Here is a 26182-nt window from a genome sequence, read left to right on the forward strand (position 1 = left end):
GAGACAAATCTTAGATACCAATTGATGGCTCCTTATTTATCTCGCTTCTCTCCCCCATTTTATTTTTTTGTATGCAAAACTGCCTCAAAATATAAAAAATAAATTAAGTGCTCAATCTATTTCTTTTGATTCTAGAAAGAGTTCCAAAAATCAGAATTTCTACCATAAGCTGCCTTCACTAAAACATTCTTGTAGCTTATATTTGGATTTTTTTTTCAAATTTTTGCATGTAAAAAGCAATATTAAGTAAAATATTAACCTAAATGAATTAAAACTTAGTTCATGATATTTATACTTTGAGGACCCTCACCATTATTTTTCAACACTGAAATGATTTGGAATGAATTTCAGAGGCTACAACACACATGAATAAAGCTCATTGCTACCCACCATGGACTGTGTGGTTTTGAAAATTGCATGTTTTTTCTATGAAAAACATTTAGGGAAGAGGGACGTTTTATCTCAGAGGTTTTTTTCAGTGGTGTAGAAATGTAATAGAGTACTTACCTATACACTAATGTATACATCTGTGTAGGTAGATAAGTAATGTTCTCTGTTACCTTTAAAATATAAGGTCAGTAGCACAAGATCATTTAAAAATAATCTCTCCTCCCCTCCCCCTATTTGCAGCATGTTGGAATACTTTTCTGCTAAAGAGTAAATCAAGACAGATTATTTAATTGCTTAAACGTTGTGTTTGCTCGTGTGTTATACCAAAGGATGTTAAAATGTAAAGAAGCTACATTTACAATGGTAAGCATTTTTTAACACCAGTCCTTAATAGTACATCATAGCTAATTCAGTGAGCCCTGCTTTAGAGTTGCCACAAAACAACAAGCAGTAGTTACAAAATGCTCACGTATCAGGATATTCCTTTAATATCTCATTTATTACTGTAACATGAAAAATGTTCCCTTCCATTTATTATGCTATCATTGCATTAAGAGTCTTATTCACAGAGAAATGACACACACATACAAAAATGTGCAGTTTTGTTGTATAACAGAGAATTTTTGTCTTGTGAATTATCTTTATTACAAATAAAACAGATGTTTACTGAGAATAAGATGGCTAAATTTAGGTGACACAGTTGTGTTCATAGGTAAGAGAGAACTTCTTTGATTATCATAAACTCGGTGATTTTTCTCTCTAGGTTTGATTCATATTTTCCATAAAGAAATGCAAACACGAAAAGGACCCATACACAAAAATGAGGTGCACACAAACAGAATGAGTGTAGGTTGACAGTTCGTTGCCTTTATAAACATATGATATACCCAGAGGCAAATCCAATGCTGCCAACACAACTACTAAATGAGTCTGCCAAATAGCCAGATGCTGCAGCTGGAAAAGCATTTTCATTGTCATAGCAGCTGCATACTGTGATTGGCATCCCAAAAGGAGAAGGAAGAGTTGGGGTATGGTTATCAAGTTAAATGATACCCAGTCATACTTTTGGTGTGGGTGTGTGTATGTGTCTATAGGTACATGTATATCTGAGTGGTGTTCTTTTCAACAGTGACTCAAAAATATATATTTTGATTACTAATAACTCATTAAAGGAAATAGGAGAAAATATATTTTTTTAAAAATGGTTGATGACAAATTTTAGTTTTGTATTTTTACCCTTTATTGGCTAACACAAATGGTGACCCAAAGACTAAGTTTCAATGGGATATTAGTGCTCACTTCAAAACTATCTGGGATATAGTGTGTGTGCACACACAGGTTATATGTAAACTACATGTAGTTACCAGTGAAAAGAATAAAACTTGGATCAAGTGCTTTTAAATCAAGTTATTATGGCTACCACTTTTACAGGTGAAGGCTCATCACAATCCTGTGATCTACTCGCATGGGACAATTCATGAGAGTAAAGATTGCAGGACAGCTTGGGGACAGCTCACATGAATAAGGGTTGCAGGATCTCTTCCATAGCTAGTATAGGTAATATAGCAAACTTCAGAAAATAATTGTCTCATATTCAAGAAAAACGGGGTCAGTGTAAGGCATCCCGTATACCATTGATTAGCAGCCTGTGGTCTCCGTTGGTGAAGAGCTCAATCCAACTAATTGTGATTGGTGGTGGAGCTCCTAGTCCTGTGTATTACAGCTTTGAATTTATAGTCACTTGCAGAGACGTGTGTTAGCTATACTTTGTATTGTGAGACTGCTTAATGGACACTTAAGAAACATATTGAAGTTCAACTGGACTTCCTGTTCTTAACTGATGCTTACTTCAGATTTGTAATCTAAACTAATGAAAAAGCCTTTATGTAAAATTTAAGATTTGAAGAATACATGGTAAAATTATCCTATATCTAGGGTTGCTAAATTTCTAATAGTTCAAAACTGAACACCCTTGCTCTGCCCTTGGCCCCACCCCTTCTCAGAACCCCCCCCTCCACCCCCGCCAATCACTTGGTCTCCCCCACCCTCACTCACTTTCACTGGGCTGGGGTGAGGGCTCTGGCTGGGGGTGCAGGCTCCAGGATGGGGCCAGAAATGAGGGGTTCAGGGTGCAGGAGCAGGCTTAGGGCTGGGGCAGGGGATGGGGGTGTGGGCTCTGGCTGAGGGTGTGGGCTCAGGGATAGGGTCAGGGGGCGTCTGGTTGTCTGCACAGCGGGGCTAAGGCAGGCTCCCTGCCTGCCTGCCCTGGCTCCTTGCGCCCCCTGGAAGCAGCTAGCATGTCCAGTTCCTAGGTGGAGGGGCCGGGGGGCTCTGAGTGCTGCCTATGCCCGCAGCTGCCACCCCCTCAGCTCCCATTGGTCGGGAGTAGGAGCTGTGGAGCTGGCGCTCAGAGTGGGGGCAGTGCGTGGAGCCCCCGTAGCCATCTCTGAACCTAGGAGCCAGCCATGCCAGCCGTTTCCAGGAGCCGCATGGAGCAGGGCAGGCAGGAAGCCTGCCTTAGCCCTGCTGCGCTGCCGACTGGACTTTTAGCAGCCCGACTGGAGCCACTAGGGTCCCTTTTCGACCAGGCGTTCCAGTTCAAAACAGGACTCCTGATAATTCTACCTATATCCTAACTATTTTCTATACTTATAATGGACTGTCTTACTATTGTATTGTTTTTTTAAGAGCTCGTCAGCTCTGTAAATGTCCATGAAGGGTCTCTAGAAGAAAATCATTGAAAATATTCTTTGTATATTATATATAACACATCCATACAACTGATTTTAGTTTGATTATAATTTTATCTCTGAATACTGTATTAAGATATGGAATCCAAAATAATGTTCAGTCAATTTATCTTTCCATTTTTCTTAAGAATGTAAAACAAAGTAACTAGTCTACAACGAGGTGGTTGTGGCACGTTTTTCCATTACAAGTTTTAATTGGGAGGTGGTAATGTAAGTGTATGGAATACAAATGACTGAAGAGTAGTTTTCTTTAAATAATGGTATATACAGAATTTAAGTGCCTTCATATAATGTCTAGCGGAAAAACACAGCTAGCCGGAGACTGGGACAGTACCACTTTCATATATTTGTGCGTTAATTTTTGGCTAAGATAGATATTTGGACTAGTTTGTTTGTCTCTCTCCACTGTAGTTGTGACTTTGAATGGGGGATGGGAGGAAATGGCTGAATTGCCAATTGTACTGGAATAAAATGGAATAAAAAAGAGAAGGAAACATCCTACAGAAGAAGTTGCACGGTAGATAAAGAACTTTTGTTTGTTGTTTGGTGGAATAGTTGTGTCTCCCAATAGGCTGAACAGGCTGGTTGATACATCCAGAGGGGACGGGTGTCAGACTGGTGCAGGTGTCAGTGGCTGCCAGTGAGTGATTGCACCATCAGCCTCCTACCGTGATCCATCATGCGGGCCCAGCCGGTGAGGAATCACAGCCTCAGCAAGGTGCTGAGCCCAGCAACATATCATTAAACAAGGTTACCACCAGCAGATTTGTTCCCATGATCAATCTGGTCAATAACCGTTCCACCTCACTGTACCTTCCACCCCCCTTCCTTTTAAAACATAAACAAGTGTTATGAAAGCACTGGCAAAACAAGGTAAAGCTTAAGAGGATTTCATTTCTCCTGTGGCATTTTGCAAGCTTCTTTTAAAACCCTTATAAATCTTGAAAAATAACGTTCAGTACAAAATATATCCTCAGGCTAGTTACTCTGCCCTAATTCTATATTTTAGTACTTGATACTGTTTTTCCCCCCTTTCAATTGATTATTGAATGGAATTTCTTATTATTTTTACCCCTGAAAAGAATGTGAGGATTGGAAGTACATATTAGGATGTAGTATGCTGTATAGTACCTATGTCAATTTAAATGAATCCTTAAGCCGTCTCCCATGAGAGAGAAATAAAACAATACTGTTATTGCCTCATTTTAGTTCTGGTCTCTTGTGTTAACTCTTCACTAGAGCTGTGTAAACCCACTCTCATCCCCCCTCACATAGCACGGCACCACTTACATACATCTCACACACACATGCAAAATCCCACATTCAAATTCACATAAATGCAGAAATCTCACGTGTGTGCTCACATGTACACGGGTTCCTGTTTTGCTGTATTCATTCATTGCAAACTCATATCCATGATCTGTGAGTTCTCAGCATTCCCCAGTTCCCATGTAGCCAGTGTGTTAATGAATCTAACCTTTGAACTGTACACACATAAGTCAAGACCGGAGATGAGAAGCCAAATCAAAGTTTTATAAAATAATAAGCTGCAGCAGCTAAGCCAGCCGTTCCAGTAGGCTATTGCAGATATTTCAGAGAATGGAGTCAAAGGAGCTAAAAGGGAAAAATGGAACCACACCTACTCAACTATGTAAAGATTATTTTCTGAATATAGATCAGCCAGATACAACTGCTGTTCATCAACACAAAAACAAAAATGTGAGGTCAAGAGTGCACTTGTATAGTAACTGGCACTGGAGGTGTTAAAACAAACTAGGAACTGAAGCCTCTCTGTCTCTGACAGTGATGCCAGGTAGCATATTAAATTATATTAAGTCAACTACTCACTAACTAGGGGAACTGAAGAAGAATTGTGTAGCTCGCTGTCTAGAAATAGTATACTATGCCTCATTTGATGGTAGATAAAATCACAGGTATTTTTAGTACAGTTTCCTGTATATTGACAGAAATAGCAAATAAGTCAGTACCCAGAGAAACTGCATGAGGTAATAAATGTTCAGGCCAATACACAGGAGCTAGAAGGATACTTTTTTCCTTCCAGATTTTTTCAGTTGGATAAGGGATCTCAACTAAAATATAGCCTCTAAGGTCTTGTCCACGAAAGAAAGTTGCACAGTTTTAACTAAACTGATTTATAAGGTGCAAAAGGCTGTATGGACAGGGGTGACAGATTTGCATAATTTTTGGTGTTGCCCAGAATGGGTCCAAGTTCCCCGCCTCCCCCCCACACCTGCCTTGTAAGCCGAGATATATATATATTTAAAATAATGTAAAAATGGATTGGAAACAGTAAGCATTTAACAGTTTCCCTATATTGCACAATGTGGGGGGTGTGGAGGGATGAGGGCTCCATCTGGGGCTGCGGGCTCTGGTGTTGGGCTGGGGATGAAGGGTTTGGGGTGTGGGAGGGGCTCAGGGCTGGGGCAGAGGGTTGGAGTGAGGGCTGTGGGGTGGAACCAGGGATGAGGGGTTCACCGTGCAGGAGAGGGCTCAGGGTGGGCCGAGGGTGCGGGGGTGTGGGCTCTGGGATGGGGCAGGTCTTGGGATGAGGACTCTGGGGTGCAGGCAGGCTGTTCCAGGGCTGGGGCCAGAGAGGACTGCACAGTTCCCCCAGCCGTCTCCCCTCCGGCAGCAGCGAGCTCCTGGGGAGGGGCCCCACTCTACCCCCCCCCCGGCAGCACACTCACCCAGCACCATCACTGTACATGCTCCTAGGGGCTGGGCCCCTCTCAGGTCCAGGAAGCCCCCTCACCTCCCCAGTGGTGAGTGCGGGGTGGAGGGGACTGCCATCACATGTGGCCTCCTTCCCTGCTGTAGCCTGCTGCCCCTCACCGTAGCCTCATGGGGGATGAGGCTGCTCCTTGCCTAGCGCGGGACAGGAGTGGTGGCTGCTGGCGGGGGGGAAGGGGGCGCAAATCACACAGTCGGACACTCACCCAAGCCCCAGCAGTTGTTCAGGTGAGGTCCCAGACTCCGTCTCTCGGAAGCCCCCTCGGCATCAGCTCCCGGTGGGTGTGGAGGAGGGGAGGGTTGCCAATCATGTGTACACCGCCTCCCTCCACTGGCGCAGCAGCCGCCTCAGCCTGCTGCCGGCGGCCCCAGGCCCTTGTGTTGTAGGGAGTAGCGGCCGGCGGCGAGGGAGTGCGTGGAGGCGGCAGACAGGGCCGGGGAAGAGACCTGGCTCCAAACATTGGTGGAGCCGGGCCCCCAGGCCCTGAATATTCCTGGAACCCACGCACCACGGACCCATACAACTCACCACCCCTGTGTATGGGCTCTCTTATTTTGGTTTAAGAGAGGTTCCAATGCATTGGAATCCACTCAAGCTAAGTCAAAATAAGACGCACACAAACTGGAATGTCTTCAATGTCTTGTTTCCATTGGTTTAACTAAATCAGTTTAAAAACTTGCTCATGTAGACAAAGCATAAGCAGCCAGATGTAAATGGCTATTAAGCAAAGCTGCCATTTTGATCACTTGGAATAAGATCAGCTAATCAAGGACCCTGGAGAAATGCCATGGACCAAATTTGCTACTTTTTTGCAGTTTGTGTAGTCATTTACACCTGTGGAAAGTGAGTGTAAATTAAGTTTAAACTGCCATCACCTCTGTGAGCAGGCAATTATTTGGTAGCATTTTACACACATGTTGCAGTTATTTTGCACAGATGTAAATGATTCTACAAGTCTCATGGCAGTAGAGAAATCAGGCGCCAGGCGACTTCCACTGTGTGGCATGCCTATATCACCTCAGTGAGTCAGTTTCAAATTTGAACTGCACAATCAATGGCCTAAAAGAGTTAATGGATATTGACACAGAGCCAAAAAAGAAATCTATGAACAGTTCATAAACGTGAAAAAAATTCGAGTAAATCACTGCTGTTTTACAGATGCAGTTCAAAATTGAACCAGCGCTAATTTCAAATACTTTTGTGAGTTGAGTTGAATAGTTCACACAGCTCTTCTATTCAAATTACACACTGGGCGATTCTTTACTCTGATCATTTGAAAATTGCCTAAATTAGTGATCGGCATCCATTAAAAGTTTAGAAATTCCATTTGGTTCATTAAATCTTATCTGATCTGTGGGGTTTTCAGGTCCTGATTTTCCTAATTCTTATACCTGTCTTATGGCTATAATGGGGTTACAATGGCATGTAACTGGCATAACACATTGAAGAATTAGGGCTATAATTAATAGCTTTTCTGCCATATATACCTACATTACATTACTGGATACTGTATACATGGTTTGCATTTCCTTACTGCAATAAATGTGCAGCCACTGTTAATGTGCTCTATGCAGTTATTTGTGTGTTCATATCAACATACATACTGAATGTGAATTAATATTTTTCACCTAATCAAATACTCTTTTAGGTCAAAATTGCAGTGCTAAATGTGCCTTTCCCCAAGGCTTTCTTAGCATCCCATTACCAGGCTGCTTCCCCAGTCTCTCTGCAGTTTCCTTTATGTCCTCTGGAGCAGCCCAAGAAAATTGCACCGGGGATGGGTATGAAGAGGTTGAATCAGCACCATGGGACTGCTTGGGCTGCAAGGGTGAAATTTTACCCTGTGCAGAGGACCACCACAAGGCTCTCCGCCACCAAAGTCATGGAGTGAAATCTTGGCCCCAAGGAGTCAGTGGGGCCAGCATTACAGCCCTGGACTTCAGTGAGACTTAAGTGGCGTACAGGGCTTGTACCACTGTACAGGAATTTGTTTCATCCCAAATGTGAAGCATTCAACGGGGTGGGGGGGGCAGGAGATTGGGAGGAATCCTACCTCTTTCATTAACCCTATCCAAATAGCGAGCACTCAAGAGGCCTGGTTGTGTCTGCAAAACTAGGCTGGAAAGCCCGTGGGAATAAGTTCTCCTATGAGATGCCTACTACTTTCTGGGCTAGATTCTCAGCTGGTGTAAATGGCTGTAGCTCCATTAAAGTCCCAGCTGAGGGTTTGCCTCCTTGTTTCTAGTCATTGTTTTTATTGTGTACAAGGTATTAAAATTATGTATTTCCTTAGATTTTAATGTAAAAATAGAGTATATGTAGTGTGTGTACATTTGAGGGGAGAGTTTCCATTATCTTATTACAGAATTCACTTACAGTGATATTATGAAACTACTGGGTTGTTTGGTTGTTTTGGTTTTTTTAGTCCACTGTAAATTCTTCCATGGCAATCATTGCTGGTAAAGCCAGTATCAGGACCTCATCCACCTGATCTGCCAATAGTGGACTTCTAGCCTATATTGGTATATGCACTAGAAAATTGATTGCCTGCCTTTGTAGATAAGAACATATATTGTTCTTCCAGTGGGTTAGTGCATTACTCTTTTCTGGCTAATGTGATCTCAGAATCCTTCTCAATAACACAATTTCACCAATCACACCAGATGGAAAAATATAAATTATATGGAGTTGTAGTCCTCAATTCATAATGCTTTGTAAAAGACAAATATGGATGAGTGAAGTTGCCTATAATAAAAACAATATAAAAATTCACAGACAGACAAAGCAGTGTTTTGATGTTTTCATATGGTCATTCTTTTAGACTTTCCATAGATTTCATTTACATTTTTTCTGACAATAATCCCGTGATTCTAGATGTAATTTTTAGGTTAGTAAATAAACAGTATGTCCCAGAATTGTAGAAGATACTTAATGTGGTTAACGCCTAGATGACTTATGGCTTTTTTGCTGTATCTGTGGCAGCTTCTTAATGTTGCTAGGTGGTTCTTATAGAATAATAATATCAAAGATTGAAGGAACGTATTGCTTCTAAAATACATAGTAATTTGACTTACTCAGTGGTTATATAGAGTCATCAATAACTCAGTAAAAGGTATTTCATACAAGAGCATTAATTATATTTACCCAAATGCTTTTATATGATGCTGTTTAAACAAATAATTTTGTTCTTCATCTGTGTTATTAATTAGGACAAAAATGGCATGTATAAAATATATTAGTAATATAGCAATTGTGTCAAAAGTGTACTTGCAAAGTTTCATAACAAGGTTATTTCTAACACTTCCTCTGTTACAAAATCGAATGATAACATGGTGATGAGTGAATTAGAAATAACTAGGAAGATAGAATTGTGTGTCCTGTTCCTAAAATGCCGATACACCTTTAATTATTCCCCAAAAAGGACATTGAGTTGGATGGGATATATATTACTCAAGGTCAGTCTGAAAACTCCTTGCAGTATATTCAAAACAGAATGACTGTGTTCCTCAATTCCCGACTGTAAACCTTAGTACTATGCAGCCCACAAATTAGAAATTCCTCAAAAGAAGCCCAACTACATCTTAGATAAAATTTATTCTCCATGGAAATTTTGTATGAAAAATCAATCAAGAAATTTTGCAGATTCGATAGGCACCTACCGCTCACTACAAATTTAACCCTAGCAGAATGTAATACACTCTGCATGATGTCTGAGCCAGTGTGTTCAACTGCTTGCATAATGTCTTGGTTATAAATAACTAGAAGACATGCAGAAAGTTAATAATGTAAAACATTTTTGAACTCACAATTAACTTTTATGATAAATGCACCTTTCCCCATTTATGCCAGCATTGAAAAATACACAAATTAATGACAGAGGCCATATTGCTAGTAATCTTTTCTTTTTTTCAAACCAGTCTAATAGGTTATACTGGCTGTAGAATGACTGTTCCTAATAGCGTACAAAATGTGAGCAAGGCCAAACAGCAAAAATTAAGATGTTTGTACACCAATGTGAGGAGCCTAGGTAACAAAATGGAGGAACTAGAGCTACTGGTGCAGGAAGTGAAACCAGATATTATAGGGATAACAGAAACATGGGGGAATAGTAGTCATGACTGGACTACAGGTATTGAAGGGTATGTGCTGTTTAGGAAAGACAGAAACAAAGGCAAAGGTGGTGGAGTAGCATTGTATATCAATGATGAGATAGAATGTAAAGAAATAAGAAGCGATGCAATGGATAAGACAGAGTCCGTCTGGGCAAAAATTACATTGGGGAAGATAACTAGTAAAGCCTCTCCTACGATGGTGCTTGGGGTGTGCTATAGATCTCCGGGATCTAATTTGGGTATGGATAGAGCCCTTTTTAATGTTTTTAATCAAGTAAATACTAATGGAAACTGCGTGATCATGGGAGACTTTAACTTCCCAGATATAGACTGGAGGACCAGTGCTAGTAATAATAATAGGGCTCAGATTTTCCTAGATGTGATAGCTGATGGATTCCTTCATCAAGAAGCTGCTGAACCGACTAGAAGGGATGTCATTTTAGATTTGGTTTTGGTAGGTAGCGAGGACCTCATAGAAGAAATGGTTGTAGGGGACAATCTTGGCTCAAGTGATCATGAGCTAATTCAGTTCAAACTAAATGGAAGGATTAACAAAAATAAATCTGCAACTAGAGTTTTTGATTTCAAAAGGGCTGACTTTCAAAAATTAAGGAAATTAGTTAGGGAAGTGGATTGGACTGAAGAACTTATGGATCTAAAGGTAGAGGAGGCCTGGGATTACTTTAAATCAAAGCTGTAGAAGCTATCGGAAGCCTGTATCCCAAGAAAGGGGAAAAATTCATAGGAAGGAATTGTAGACCAAGCTGGATGAGCAAGCATCTTAGAGAGGTGATTAAGAAGAAGCAGAAAGCATACAGGGAGTGGAAGATGGGAGGGATCAGCAAGGAAAGCTACCTAATTGAGGTCAGAACATGTAGGGATAAAGTGAGACAGGCTAAAAGTCAAGTAGAGTTGGACCTTGCAAAGGGAATTAAAACCAATAGTAAAAGGTTCTATAGCCATATAAATAAGAAGAAAACTAAAAAAGAAGAAGTGGGGCCGCTAAACACTGAGGATGGAGTGGAGGTTAAAGATAATCTAGGCTTGGCCCAATATCTAAACAAATACTTTGCCTCAGTCTTTAATAAGGCTAAAGAGGATCTTAGGGATAATGGTAGCATGACAAATGGGAATGAGGATATGGAGGTAGATATTACCATATCTGAGGTAGAAGCGAAACTCAAACAGCTTAATGGGACTAAATTGGGGTCCCAAATAATCTTCATCCAAGAATATTAAAGGAATTGGTACCTGAAATTGCAAGCCCATTAGCAAGAATTTTTAATGAATCTGTAAACTCAGGAGTTGTACCAAATGATTGGAGAATTGCTAATATAGTGCCTATTTTTAAGAAAGCAAAAAAAAGTGATCTGGGTAACTACAGGCCAGTTAGTTTGACATCTGTAGTATGCAAGGTCCTGGAAAAAATTTTGAAGGAGAAATTAGTTAAGGACATTGAAGTCAATGGTAAATGGGACAAAATACAACATGGTTTTACAAAAGGTAGATCGTGCCAAACCAACCTAATTTCCTTTTTTGAAAAAGTAACAGATTTTTTTAGATAAAGGAAATGCAGTGGATCTAATTTACCTAGATTTCAGTAAGGCATTTGATACCGTGCCACATGGGGAATCATTAGTTAAATTGGAGAAGATGGGGATCAATATGAACATCAAAAGGTGGATAAGGAATTGGTTAAAGGGGAGACTGCAACGGGTCCTACTGAAAGGCGAACTGTCAGGTTGGAGGGAGGTTACCAGTGGAGTTCCTCAGGGATCGGTTTTGGGACCAATCTTATTTAATCTTTTTATTACTGACCTTGGCACAAAAAGTGGGAGTTTGCTAATGAAGTTTGCAGATGATACAAAGCTGGGAGGTATTGCCAATTCAGAGAAGGATCAGGATATTATACAGGAGGATCTGGATGACCTTGTAAACTGGAGTAATAGTAATAGGATGAAATTTAATAGTGAGAAGTGTAAGGTTATGCATTTAGGGATTAATAACAAGAATTTTAGTTATAAGTTGGGGATGCATCAATTAGAAGTAACAGAAGAGGAGAAGGACCTTGGAGTATTGGTTGATCATAGGATGACTATGAGCTGCCAATGTGATATGGCTGTGAAAAAAGCTAATGCGGTTTTGGGATGCATCAGGAGAGGCATTTCCAGTAGGGATAACGAGGTTTTAGTACCATTATGCAAGGCACTGGTGAGCCCTCACCTAGAATACTGTGTGCAGTTCTGGTCTCCCATGTTTAAAAAGGATGAATTCAAACTGGAGCAGGTACAGAGAAGGGCTACTAGGATGATCCGAGGAATGGAAAACTTGTCTTATGAAAGGAGACTTAAGGAGCTTGGCTTGTTTAGCCTAACTAAAAGAAGGTTGAGGGGAGATATGATTGCTCTCTATAAATATATCAGAGGGATAAATACAGGAGAGGGAGAGGAATTATTTAAGCTCAGCACCAATGTGTACACAAGAACAAATGGGTATAAACTGGCCATTAGGAAGTTTAGATTTGAAATCAGACGAAGGTTTTTAACCATCAGAGGAGTGAAGTTTTGGAATAGCCTTCCAAGGGAAGCAGTGGGGACAAAAGATCTATCTGGCTTTAAGATTCTACTCGATAAGTTTATGGAGGAGATGGTATGATGGGATAATGGGATTTTGGTAAGTAATTGATCTTTAAATATTCAGGGTAAATCGGACTAATCCCCTGAGATGGGATATTAGATGGATGGGATCTGAGTTACCCAGGAAAGAATTTTCTATAGTAACTGGCTGGTGAATCTTGCCCATATGCTCAGGGTTTAGCTGATTGCCATATTTGGGGTCGGGAAGGAATTTTCTTCCAGGGCAGATTGGAGAGGCCCTGGAGGTTTTTCGCCTTCCTCTGTAGCATGGGCCATGGTTGACTTGAGGGAGGCGTCTCTGCTCCTTGAAGTCTTTAAACCATGATTTGAGGACTTCAATAGCTCAGACATAGGTGAGGTTTTTCGTAGGAGTGGGTGGGTGAGATTCTGTGGCCTGCGCTGTGCAGGAGGTCGGACTAGATGATCAGAATGGTCCCTTCTGACCTTAGTATCTATGAATCTATGAAACTGCTTTCTCATTGAATTCAGTGGAAAGTTCTGCTGAAAAATGAATGGCACAATATAGCCCTTGGAATGGCACGGTCTGGTTGCTGTTTGTTCTGCCCGTTTCATAGCATTCGTCATTACCTTTCAATGGCAATAAGGTTACAAAGAAACAGAGCTGTGCAAGATGTCCTTCCCAAAGGTGGCACATGGCTCCATGCCATACTCCATAGGCAACTGTGTTGTGGTTTTGAAGTTGTTTCTGATCCGGAGTGGGCTACAGTTTTCGGTTTTTAAAGGACTGCCATTGAAATAAATGAATAGTACCGCACAGTGATGCCTGGGGTTGTACCTCCTTGTACATACCCTTGTCCCAAATTCACTCCAAATGGACTAATTACACTCATGGTAATACAGTGGTCAGACAACTGAAGATGTAACCTAATGTGGACTGATTTTTCTTTTTTATAAATGTTTTTTCTGTCCTCTTTGGCTGTTTGAAAGAGCCACATAAATATATAGGAAACGACTGTTCAGCAGAAAGAGTACAAATGACTATACATAAGGTACTGTCATGTGCAAGAGTAAACAACCTGAAAAAAAGTCTTTAATTTCTTTCATTTATTGTAATCCAAGATGTTACTTGTAACATTAGTAGGTTAAAAAAAGGCAGTTATGAGTGTGCTGTCTCATTAAGTGAAATTAAAAAGGCCTTTGAAAACAGGAGGATAGAATCGATAGATCTTAACTAGTCAGATATTGGAACATGCTAAATAAGAAGCAGGTCAGGCAGCACATTTGTGGACATGGTAAATACCTGCTTCTTTGCATTGCACTGTATTTGTACAGTTTTAATGCACAAGGCATTTCAAAGAGAAATGGAAATGACAGGTCTCTGCCTGGATCTTACAGTCTAAATCAAAGTTAACAAAGCAAGTGGTGACAATAAACAAAAGATGGGTAAAAGGGCATGAGAGAAAGATGATTGCAACAACCAAAGATCACGAGATGTACTTATTGTTACGTAAATATCTGGTTACAGCCTCTAGATGTTTTTCAAAAATACCTTACTCTATTAAAATTTGGGGACAGTGTTTAAGTGAGCAAAGGAAGCTAACTGGAAGAGGTGAGTTTTGAGGAGGGATTTGAAGGAGAATAGACAGGTTGCATGGGGTAAAGGGGCTGTCCCAGAAATTGAGGTCAGCTAAGAAAGGACATGGAGTTCTTCATGGGTGAAGGAGGTGACATGTTGAGGTGACCTAAACCAGCTGAGCAGAATGCCAGAGCTCAAGAGCAGGGGGCAACTAGAGGTGAGATGTAGCTTGGGGTGCACCTGTGCAAAGTCTTGAAGGTGAAAATGTGAGTTTTGAACATGACACAGAAGATGAAAAGCCAGTGCAGGGTATAGGCATAGATCTTGCTTGACATGAATAAACTTGCATATAGCTTGATTTGAGTGCCAGGTTAAACTGTAAACAAGGGTGTGACAGGCTGTGTGCTGAAGATTGTGTTTTCTGTATAGTTGAAATAAATGGAAAGACCCTGAAGTGATAAGCTTGAAATGTAGATAGGTGAGGACATAAACAATTGGTCCTTACATGATCTGCAAAGTGATTGATCCTTACATGATCCATATGATGTCCAGACCAATAAGATCAAGAAGTCGAGATATTAGTAGGTAGCAAAAACTGTATATAAATGGTGTAGTTTATGAAATGGTTTGGAATTGTGGCATCACCTTTTGCCTAAAGCCCCAGCATCTGGGCTTAGCCAGCATCGACATAGAGCATTTACATGCCTAATAAAGTAATCTAAGTGATGAGTTGGAGTTCAACTGAGTTTTTGGATTCCAGAGAACTGGATGAAGTGTTATCCCAGAACTGGACTAGGTGTTCTGGATAAGCTGAGTGGAAAAGGTGCTTGAGGAAATCTCAACACCGAGATTCCAGGAAAGGGGTGATGTGAATGATTGAGAGGTAAAGTAGATGACATTATAGCTGCATGTTGACTAAACTTGAGAGGTACAATGTGAAAGTCAAAAAGGTAAGAGAGTAGGACTCTCTATTAATTGTAATATGATAGTACCTAGGAACTCCCATAAAGGATCAGGGCCCAATTGTCCTAGGTATAGTACAGACACATAACAAAGAGGACAGTCCCTGCCCAGAAAGTTCACAATCTACATGAAACAGAATGCAAGAGGAGGACAAAACAAGCAAGGTGGGAGGACTATGGAAATCCTCAATCTTTCATTAAGTAACCCAGAAGATGTGGTTGAAAAGATAAATGTAGAGGCCTGAGTGAGTCCTAGGGGGGGGAAAAAGAAAAAAAAATAAGGCAACTAAGGAAAATGTAAACAGTTCTATAAACATTTGTGTGCAGATTGTTACAAAACATATGCACTGCTGACCGGAACACAGTGGGAAACTGAAGTGAGTCAGAAACACAGTAAAAAGAAATGTGGAATTTGTTAAAGCAAGTTGCAGGTAGCCCAACCAAGTATGTATACTATTGAGAAATAAATACACTTTAGGAGCAGTGGAGAAAACAATGCAGGTAGCTATAGAAATACAGGGCACAATGAAAGACAAGAGGAAACTGTACAAAACATATAAATAATAGGGCCATAGCTGCAAGAGAGAGAGACCTCTACAATAAAAGGGTGATCAAGAAAATCAGGGTGAAAATGAAAAGAAGATTGCAAAGACAAACAATGATTTCAAAGTATTTGATGAGCAAGAGCCACTTGGAGATCGAGGCCCATAAAGAAATAATGAAGAGAACTTGACAACAGCGAAGTTAGATATTGCTAGATAGTAACATAATTTTTATTTTAGCATTGACCATGCAACGCAAGATAAACCTGTTAGAAACCGAGAGGTGTTGGTGAAGTATATGAAAATTAAGGGCGATAACAGAACAGGTCAATGAGAATTAGAGCAACTAGAAACAAAGAGAGGCCAAGGACTAAATCTCAGAATTCTGGAAAAATACAGGTGATCTATTAGAGGTTTTAGTTTCCAACAGGAAACGGGAATGTTATTTTGAGAGTAGAAAAGAGAGATATGTCACCCAGATTTTAAATGGACAAAACATTTGTATGGGGCAGGGAATGACTAGTGAGAGACAAAATGGACAGCTGCTAACTGGTAAGAGGCTTTTAACACAGATTTACAAAGGTAAGGCCATGTTTAATGTGAAAGTTGTTTATGCCTGACCATATTGATATCACTCCTAGTATATTCAGGTCCCCATACTTATTTGTTGTTGTACCTTAGGGGAAAAACACCAACTTTTCTATATAGAAAGGCTCACAAGCAAGAGGTCTGAGATATCTCTGAGTTTGAGCCTGCCTAAGCCTGATAAGTCATCCCTGAGACCGAGAGTGTGTTGAGTCATCAGAAGCAATTATCTGCAGGTCTTATGATAGGTCTCATGCCAGGCTTCAGCCAATCCACAGGCAAGGACCCACTCAGGTGATCCCAAAGCAAGTATATCGGCTCCTAAGGGAAGCAGTCTTTGTTCAATCTCACTGCCTGCCTAGGAACACTCTCTTTGCTGATAGTTTCCAGACTACTCCTGCATCCACACTAGTCAGCCCCTGCTCCAGCCTGTGTCTGTTCCTACCTCAGCCAGCTCCCTGGAGACTCTGACCGTGGGCAACAGGAACAAATCCTAACAGATGAGATAGTAAGTCTACACACTAGCACAGGAGGGGGCCTGTAGGAAGAATTAAAGAGCTGACATCACTTATATAGGAAAGTGTCACTTCCTGCAAGGCAGGTAACTGGACTTTTTGGGAGTACACAGAGACCAGCTCTTCTCCCAGCAGCCAGCTAGGCTGTGGAGAAAAAGCTAAAGCAAACATAGATTCTGACTTGTAAAGTAAATGACTGCTACCAGCTTTTGTCATTAAGATGCCCAGCCCTTGCTAGCAAGGCTTTGTGTGAAGTATTTGCCTAAATGAGGATCAAAGAAACAATTTTTTGGTGGGCCACAACAGACAGAACCTTAAACTCATCAGCTCGGTGTCTGGCGACAAGGCCCCTTTCGAGCTAAACAGTGTACTACCAGCTTGGGGTTATCCAAGTATCTAGAAATATCCAGGTGGCTAAACACAGACCTTGAACTTCGTACATGGCTAGAAAGGCTGCTTGATACCTTTATCACAGATGTTGTTTCCAATTTTTGGCCTAAATTCTTACCACCAAATGTGCTCTAAGCATGAATTACAGTAAGGGAGCTTAATTGTGGGGGTCTTATTTAAAGACTACTTGTATTCCATGTACACTTTTATTTTTATATGTATGTGTGTATTATATGAAATAGCTGAGCATTATATTTTTCTTGAGCAACATAAGCAAAGTTGCTATTTGTCACCACAGGCTTCCTAGTGCAGAGTGGGACTCTCTGCCAGCATGAGGCAGGGGACAGAATGAGCTGCAAAGAAAAGAGGTGACTAGTGAGAGATAAGGAAAAATGTTTGTTCATTCATGGTAAACTTGGGCAATATTCTAAGAAGTCAGATGGGAAAATTAGAGCTATGTCTGGCAGGCAGCCAATACTGCTACAGATACCTGCAGACATTGTCCTTGGCAATGTTTAAAGACTGTAATCTGTATACAAGAACATCCTTAGTGCATTAAGAACCAAAGCATATTCCTTAAACATTAGGTAATACATGCCTTTTTAAACAATATTTTTGAACAGCTATATGTATTGTGTAAAATCTAACAAGCTGTCAGCTATTCCATTTGAGCTCCTCAGAACCCGTCTTAGATTGTCACAGGATACTACTGAAATGTCAGAGGTTATACTGCAAACTTGACTTCTTTCTAGAAGATTCCCTTTCAAGACTCCAAAGCCCTGGAACCAGGAGGTTTCTTGCTTTACCTTCTTTCTATGAAGTAAGAAAAATGGGACAACAGGAGAGAAGAACTTCTTCCATCTCCCTAATAGTCAGGAGAGACGTCTTCCTTGCAGAGCTACCACTGGCTGAGCTAGACAGACGGAAACAGATGTGCAGATTAATGTTCTTCTGTGTCCAGGATGGGTGAAATGAATCTGTTTGCATCAAAAATGATTTGGCTGAATCAGATACCGCCTGTATTGAGCAGATTGTTTAGGAAAGTCATCTGCAGAACTCTAAGCTGCAGGACACTATTGAAACAAATGGTTTAGTAATCAAAAATAGTTTTAGGCACTTTTGACTAATGATAGAATTTGTGGTTAAATAGATGAGGATAAAAATAGCAAGGACTATAAATCTGCATGTTTCAGAACATAAGCTGACCACCAATTGGGGTCAGAAGAGAAAATTTTGGCCCATATTTGAATATTAGCTAATTTTCCAGGTGCATTGAGGGGTTTGTTTAGTCTTCCTCTGTGGTATTGTGTTGGCAACTACTAGAGGCAAGATTCTAAACTAGATGAATTGTTAATCAATTCTACAATGTCATGTCCTCCATTACAAGTATTTTGGAAATTCAGGGAATTCCTTCTTTAATTGAAAACCTCTATTCATAAAAACATAAACATAACATAAAAACGGCCATACTGGGTCAGACCAAAGGTTCATCTAGCCCTGTATCCTGTTTTACGACAGTAGCCAATGCCAGGTGCCCCAGAGGGAATGAACAGAACAGGTAATCATCCCCTGTTGCCCATTCCCAGCTTCTGGCAAACTGAGGCTAGGGATACGATCCCTGTCCATCCTGCCTAATAGCCATTGATGGACCTATCCTCCATGAATTTATGTAGATCTTTTTTGAACCCTGTTATAGTATTGGCCTTCACAACATCCTCTGGCAAGGAGTTCCACAAGTTGACTTTTTTGAGATGGGGCGACCACATCTGCATGCAGTATTCAAGATGTGGGCATACCATGGATTTATGCTCTATGATATGATATGATATGATATATGAAGAGGCAATATGATATTTTCTGTCTTATTATCTCCCTTTCTTAATGTTTCCCAACATTCTGTTCGCTTTCTTGATTACCACTGCACATTGCGTGGACTTTTTCAGAGAACTATCCGCAATGACTCCAAGATCTCTTTCTTGAGTGGTAACAGCTAATTTAGACCCCATCATATAGTGTGTGTGTATATACCAGTACATCCCTCAGCCCGCACCGCTTCTCACAGCCCCCATGGGCTGGGTACAGCGAACCGCTGCCAGTGGGAGCCGCGATCGGCCGAACTTGCGGACGCGGCAGGTAAACAAACCGGCCCGGCCCGCCAGGGGCTTTCCCTGAACAAGCGGCCTCCCAAGTTTGGGAAACACTGCTCTACATGATTAGACTTGATCGGGCATCTGAAATATTGCTTGATAATACCAGTCATTGATATCTAATTACTTTTAGGTCAAATTCTGTCTCTGAACTCCATTATACTGTAATGTCCATCAAAGAAGCATAGTGTTAAGAGTGCCTCCATATGCTGTTGGAAAAAGCTGCTCAGAGTAGGAATAATTTACATGGGGGACTGTACATCGTGGTCAGTGCTTTGGTCAGAGCAGCTTCACATGCATTTTGACATATATGTACAGACCATTCTCTGACCACTTGAACACGCCTGGTTCTAGCCTTCAGCACTTAAGTCACAGGGGATCTCTCCCTGTGTGTTTTATTGTGTTTGTTTTTTCAGGAGATAGAATCCAGGTTCCTGGGTCCTGTCCTGTATTTACACTGTTGGCTCTGTTTTCTCACTTGTGCATGTATATTCACTGCCAGACAAAATTTACCTACTACGGTTTTCACACAGACCTCATAATCACTCTGACAACATACGCCAACTATTATTTTATTGACTACCTTGTTTATGGAGAATTTTCCTTCTCTTTAGTCCAGTTCATGATTTCCACTTATGAGTTCATGATTTCAACCCCAAGAATTAACTTGGTTAGCCACCTTATACCACAGAGGAAAACACAAAGTCCAGTTAAAAATACCAAGTAAAAGAAGTAAAGTTACTGGAAAATAATAAGCATACACATGTTTCCAATTCTATTTATAGTGTTTAGGAACTCTGGCATTTAAATGTGCACATCAGACCATCAGTAAATTCAAGCAATAGAAATAAGAGCTCTGCTCCTTAATAAGATCAGTACTTCAATTTAATGGCTGCCTTTTGTCTAATCTAAATGCAGGATTCCACCACGTATGAATGAATGTTGTTATTAATTAAAGATTTCTGCTGATACTCTTACAGCAAATGCACTCTTATCATATTTTACAATTATATTAAAATAAAATACGTAAGGTACTTGCAGTTAACAGTCAGTGACTCTTGTCTATTAATAGCGGAGAAAGGAAGCTTTTTTTCTTTTCTTTTCTTTTTTTTTTAAATAAATACATTGCCTGGCATTTGCAAGTTAATTATAAATAAATGTTCTAGCACTTTCGTTGCATTTTGCTAGACTGCAAATTATCTTGTTTTATTTAACACTTTTGTTGTTTTTCCATGTTTGTAATCCACAATAAAGATGCGGCCACACTGATTCTAGTAATAAATGGAGACGATACTGAGTCAGGAAGCTCAGATTTAGAATTGGATCCTAATCCAAACTTCTCCAGTATTTAAAGTTGTTCATCTTTAGTATTCTGGTTTTGACCTATCATAGAAGGTCATGAAGTTCAAATCCATACCTTTGGAACATTATGCAGCTGGGGTACATTTTACCCCATGGGGGGGCAAGATGGGGCATATTGCATCATGCTCTTCCAGCATTATCTCTTGCTCTGTGTGTATTAGGATATGTCTAGATTGAAAGTGAAACTGTGAGGAGGAGGTAAAGGGGCTCAAAATTGTGCCAAGCTGCTGCGATGGAAGTGGAAGGGAACCTGAGGAGTAGCATGAAGGGGAAAACCCTCTTTGTGGATTCCCCAACACCAGTGGGATTTCTCTTTGGAACTTGGGACGTCTACACAAACCTCATCCCTCCACAGAAATGATGAATCCCTCCTTTTTTTTTTTAATAGGAGGGGGCATTTCCCTTCTTACCCGCACCTGCAATTTCCAAAGAAAATAGAGGCTGTGTGTAGGCAGAACTGGGGCATGTATATAAACTGAAGCATATGGCTTTAGTTCTATTCTGTATAGGTTTTTATACTGCGCTTATGCCTGTAATATCTGAGCTCCTTCCGATTAAGTGCATTAAGCCATGTGACTACACATCTATCACATGTTATTTGATCTCTCACCCTTTCCCCAGAGAGGCAGGGGGCACTACAGTCATGCCAGAGAAGCTGCCTGGGCTGGGCACTGGCTCCTTCAATTGGCAGCCCTACATACTGCTGCTTTTGCCCACTGCGGTTCCTGTTAGGGCGCTGCAGCTCCGCAGATATTCGCTTTATATCCATGGATATAAATTTTGTACCCCGCAGGGCTCTACAACTCTGGTTAACCAGGTCTGTCCTGCAGTGTGTAATTGGCGCTGCAGTGACCAGAGTGTGGGCTCAGCTGCTGTTGCCCAGAACTGTGTCACAGACATACTGTTATAAGGTTAGAAGTTTTTGACTGATGTATAAAAAAACTCAATGTAAAAACGTTTAATATAAAAACCATTCAGGGAAAATCTAGGGAAGGAGTAAATGTCACTGTGGTTAATCCTCTTCTCTAGAATCTGACCTCTGGGGGGTGAAAGCAAAATAAATTTAGTGAACTCTGCATAATTCCTAGTAGTTATTTGTCATAAAACCACCTCAGAATTCAGCCATCATTGGCAGTCTGTTTGAGGGATGTTCCACTGTAAGATTGTAGAGCTGCCTGGCTGTGGTAGATCAGGACCATGGTACAGTCCATTGATAGAGGTGCAAAGGCAAATTTGCACAGCTCCAGCCAATGTTCAGGCTTTTTCATACTACTGTCACTAGCCTCAAATTCTGAGTCTCTGGGAATACAACAGTTTGTTTTGCTTTAACTTTTAAGGGTGAATTTTTCAACTTTTGAAAAGGCCCTTAGAATCACATTGCAGTATAAAGGGTGTATTATAATTATCAATATCAATAGTAATAAAAGTTTATTAAAGGTCATTAAAATGAAAGGGGATGGCTATAGATGCCATCACTCTGAATTGACTCCCTCCTCTTGTGTTAATTAGAAAACTCAGATAATGGTTCTGTGTGGGAGTACAGGAGAAATTTAATTATGAAAGTTTAATGGGCCACTATCTACTTCCTGCCAGATTAAAAAATGATGATTTACACTATTTAGATACTACTGTGGGCTTTTCTAACAAAATATGTTGCAGAATAATGCAAGAGTTTACCCAGAATATTTTGTGCATTTCTTAAACAATGGTACATTCATATTAGAAAAATAACTGTGACAGGTCCGTCATTATCAAAGCTTTAAGAAACTACAACAGTAAATAATATTCATTAAGAAAATATTATCTTCTCCAATTTTACTTTTAAGACAGCATTTTAATAAAAAGAAAATATAATTTCTAAGTCAAGTGAAGATTCTTGAGCAGGTATACTTATCCCGTTGAAATGCTAAATATCATAGTAATATTGATGATCCAAACTAGCTCTACAGTTGTTTTTTTATTTATTAGGGAAAAACAAAAGGTGGTTTCGATTTTTAAAAATGTGTAGGTCAGGATTTGGGTCTGCAAATCAAAGTCACATTGGTTGGAACTTTTATTCCCTTGTATTCAAACTGGAGAGGTCACCAGAATGAGATAGGTTTGAGAGATTCTGGAGACAATTTCCGGTTTGAGCCCATTTCTATTGATTATAATAATAATTATTTATTATTATTATTATTATTTTATTAAAAATGAAGCAATCACAAAACACTTAATACTTTTCATGGCTTTTTTCAAAACTGGAGTCTCGGGCACTGAAATACCATGGTGCTGAGTATAGTGTCAGTGAGATAGAGATGTAAAGTGATATAAAATCACTTATTTTTGGAGGTGCTGAGCACATGCATCTCCCATTGACTTTAGCTAGAGTAATGGTTGTTCAGCACTTCTAAAATTATTCCCCTAATAGCAGTCTCAAATTTGGCATCTGAGATTGGTGATCATTTTTGAAAATGTCGTCCTAAATGCCTTGTTCATGGTAATGCTCAAGTCAGTGGCAGAGTGTGGGAAGAAGACAAAGATTATTCTTGGTCTTCTACTCCAGCATAGAGATTATTGTTTCCAATTTACATAATGGTGTAGTATAAAACTTTAAAAAATACTACATTCTTAACTGCAAATACCTTATCATGTTCAAGTTCCTTTTGGCATAGTAACCTTCAAGTAAATTACCCTATTTTAGAATAAAATCTTTAACTTTCAAGGGTTTTTATAACAAAAGAATAGGGCTAAAAAAGTTAATATTTCAAATGCTGTATTGGAAAAACAATGCCCAAAAGCAAAAAAAAAACCCCAAAAAAACAAAAACAAAAAAAAAATCTCATATGTGCTCTGTTTCCTCTTCTGGATTGGTTTTGGTGTCCAAAAGTTGAGGACTCAGCAGTATAAAACCAGGCTGGTTGTCAGTTCTAATTTAGGGAGATATAGACAGTTTTATACAGCAGCTTTGTGGCCTGGAGCTATCTGTGTTGCAGTTGGAGGCCCACTATGTCAATTGCATGTCCTTGAACATTTCAGGTAGAATGTAGTGCTGGGGATTGCCATCCTTGTAGATTTCAGGTGTGTAAACAAAATCTCTCAGCTTTACTCCATTTATTACCAGATAATGAGATAGCATTAAGGAGGAAGATATTCAAATATTATGTTCTTCATAATCTTCAAGGATCTCAAGCCACGCATATTGTCTGGATGGTCTAGGGGATTGGAAATAGTTACTTCTGTTGATCTTTGGCATAGAAACAGAGTTTACTTATATCTTCCGTGGTTCAAGACTTTATCGTCACCACTCTCACCCATCCGGATAGCATATGAATTTTCTCCAGAACTTCAGCTGGTGTAAATCAGCTTAGTTCCATTAATAGTTTTATAGATTTTGAGGCCTGAAGAAGCCATTAGGTCATCTGACTTCCTATATATCATAGGCCATTACATTTCACCCAAATACTTCTATATTAAGCCAAATGACTTAAATTTATGCATTTCAGTTCTCAGGAGACTAAACTGATGTGTGCCACAGACAGAGAAGAGAGACCCATGTGCCACCAATACCTGAGATCCCCACTATGGCAGGGAATTGATGATGTGAGAGATGCCCAGATGATCACAGCAGGTTGAACAAAGCCTCATGCTTCAGAGGAAGGCAACCCTTTCTCTCCCCACCCTGGTTCCCGACAATCTGACCTGGGGGCAGATTCCTTCCCAATCCCAAATCTGGTGATGAGTTTGACCAAAAGCATGGGAGCTAGGCACACTTGCTAAGCATTTAAGAAAGTAGAATCTCCATACCACCTCAGAACACTGGTCCGCCTTGTCCAGTGTGTCATCCCAAGCGGCGTCCAATCTCTGATGCTTCAGAGGAAGGTAAAAAAAAAATCCCCATCAGAGTACATCTGGCTAACTGTGCATTGGGGGGAAGAAATTCCTTCTTGACCCCTTATTTGAGTGACTGAAACTCTCAAGCATGTGCTTTGATTACAGTCATTGTCTTAATGCAGAGCTGCAAATCTTATGAGAATACTGAGGGCAACGTAGGCAATCCTGTGCTCTCCATGGTCTGTGAAGTAAAGGGATGAACCAGGGAGATTCACAGATTCCAAGGTCAGAAGGCAGTGCCATGACCATTGACTGCAATGGAGTGCCACCCATCTACACCAGCTGAGGATCTGGCCGTAAATCTACACATTAGCATGTTACATTCAAAAGAAATATCTAAGCCTGCCAACCCTTGTAAAATACATGGTAACAAATCATGACATATGTCTAGAATTTACCCAAATATTGGACAGATGTCATTAGCAACATAGTGGAGATAATGTATATGAATATTCTGCACACACTGTGTCTTTTACATCTGAGTGATTTCACAGTAGAGTTCTGTAAATATTAGTTCAGTCACATCATTATTTGCAACTATAAAAACCTCAGAAAACTTTGAATTAGAACTTGGAAGTGTTACACATTATCAAGATGTTCATCATATCATTCCACTGGAAAAGTAATATGTCAACTAAAGACAAGAGGATGATAGATTTCAAATGTATTGTATTATTATTTAATTATGGTGGTGTTATAATTGTGCTTGGTTCACCACTAATTCCTAGAGCCCAGATTTTTAAAGGTATCTAAGTGCTTAACTCCCACTGAAATAATTTTTAAAATTCTAGCTCAAGGTGCTTCCTAAACACTCAATATAGACAGCCTCTTCTTCAAGGGGCTCACAACCTGGAATACTTTTAAGGACTTTAAAAAAAGCCTGACCCTGCAGCAGAGGACAAAGAGAAAGAAAAAGAGATGAATTAACTTGGAAAAATGCCAGTTATTGTCTTGATCATGTGAGTGACCATATGCTAAATGACACAACAAAACAAATCGGTTCATAGGGTTTTTGTTTTTTAATTTTTATTCCTTCATATTCTTTCATGTGGCAGGACACAAATATCTCCCTATCCATGTCCAGGATTGCTGTTATAATTGGAGCTGTTCATTGAATGGTACTGTTCTTTAAAGTAAAAAAAGGATGGGAGAGGCAAATGCATAAAAAAAATCAGTGAGAAACAAATTAATGAAGTTCAGAGGTCTTTGACCAGGAGTAGAAGGGATTATGCAACCTTATAAAAACCTGCAGAGTTAGCACACAAATATTTATGCTATCTTCCTATTTACTCTGTAAAAGATGGTTATAGGTTCTGCAAAGGTTTAGACTGGTGCTTTCTTGTAGCCAGGAGGACTACAGTCATAGCTACAGTAATCAGTGCAATGTAATATTACAGACTAACTAAAATGATGCAAAGGGAGCAAAATGTATTTAATGTCAGCCCACCTGACATATTTACTCAAAGAAGGAATTAGGGGCCAGATGCTTAGCTGGTGTGAATTGATGTAGCTGTACTTTGCCTTCAGTGAAACTATGCCAGTTTACAGGCTAGTTGAGGATTTTTCCCTTTTATGCCATAGGATTGGTCTTGATAGCACAAATCTGAAAGATTTAAAAGCCAGGTTAGT

The 26182-nt window shown here is 40.1% G+C and overlaps 1 long non-coding RNA gene across 1 annotated transcript in view; it reads left to right on the top strand.

The window, feature by feature from the left end:
- Window positions 1-8586, top strand: part of LOC122459119 — a 28127-nt gene extending 19541 nt beyond the window's left edge. The window contains exons 2-3 of the long non-coding RNA XR_006279586.1: window positions 3552-3657; window positions 7541-8586. This is a non-coding gene — a long non-coding RNA (uncharacterized LOC122459119). The remainder of the gene's footprint in view (window positions 1-3551; window positions 3658-7540) is intronic.
- The last annotated feature ends 17596 nt before the right edge of the window (window positions 8587-26182 follow it).

Source organism: Dermochelys coriacea, chromosome 3 (assembly GCF_009764565.3).
Source record: "Dermochelys coriacea isolate rDerCor1 chromosome 3, rDerCor1.pri.v4, whole genome shotgun sequence".
NCBI classification, from domain to species: Eukaryota; Metazoa; Chordata; order Testudines; family Dermochelyidae; genus Dermochelys; species Dermochelys coriacea.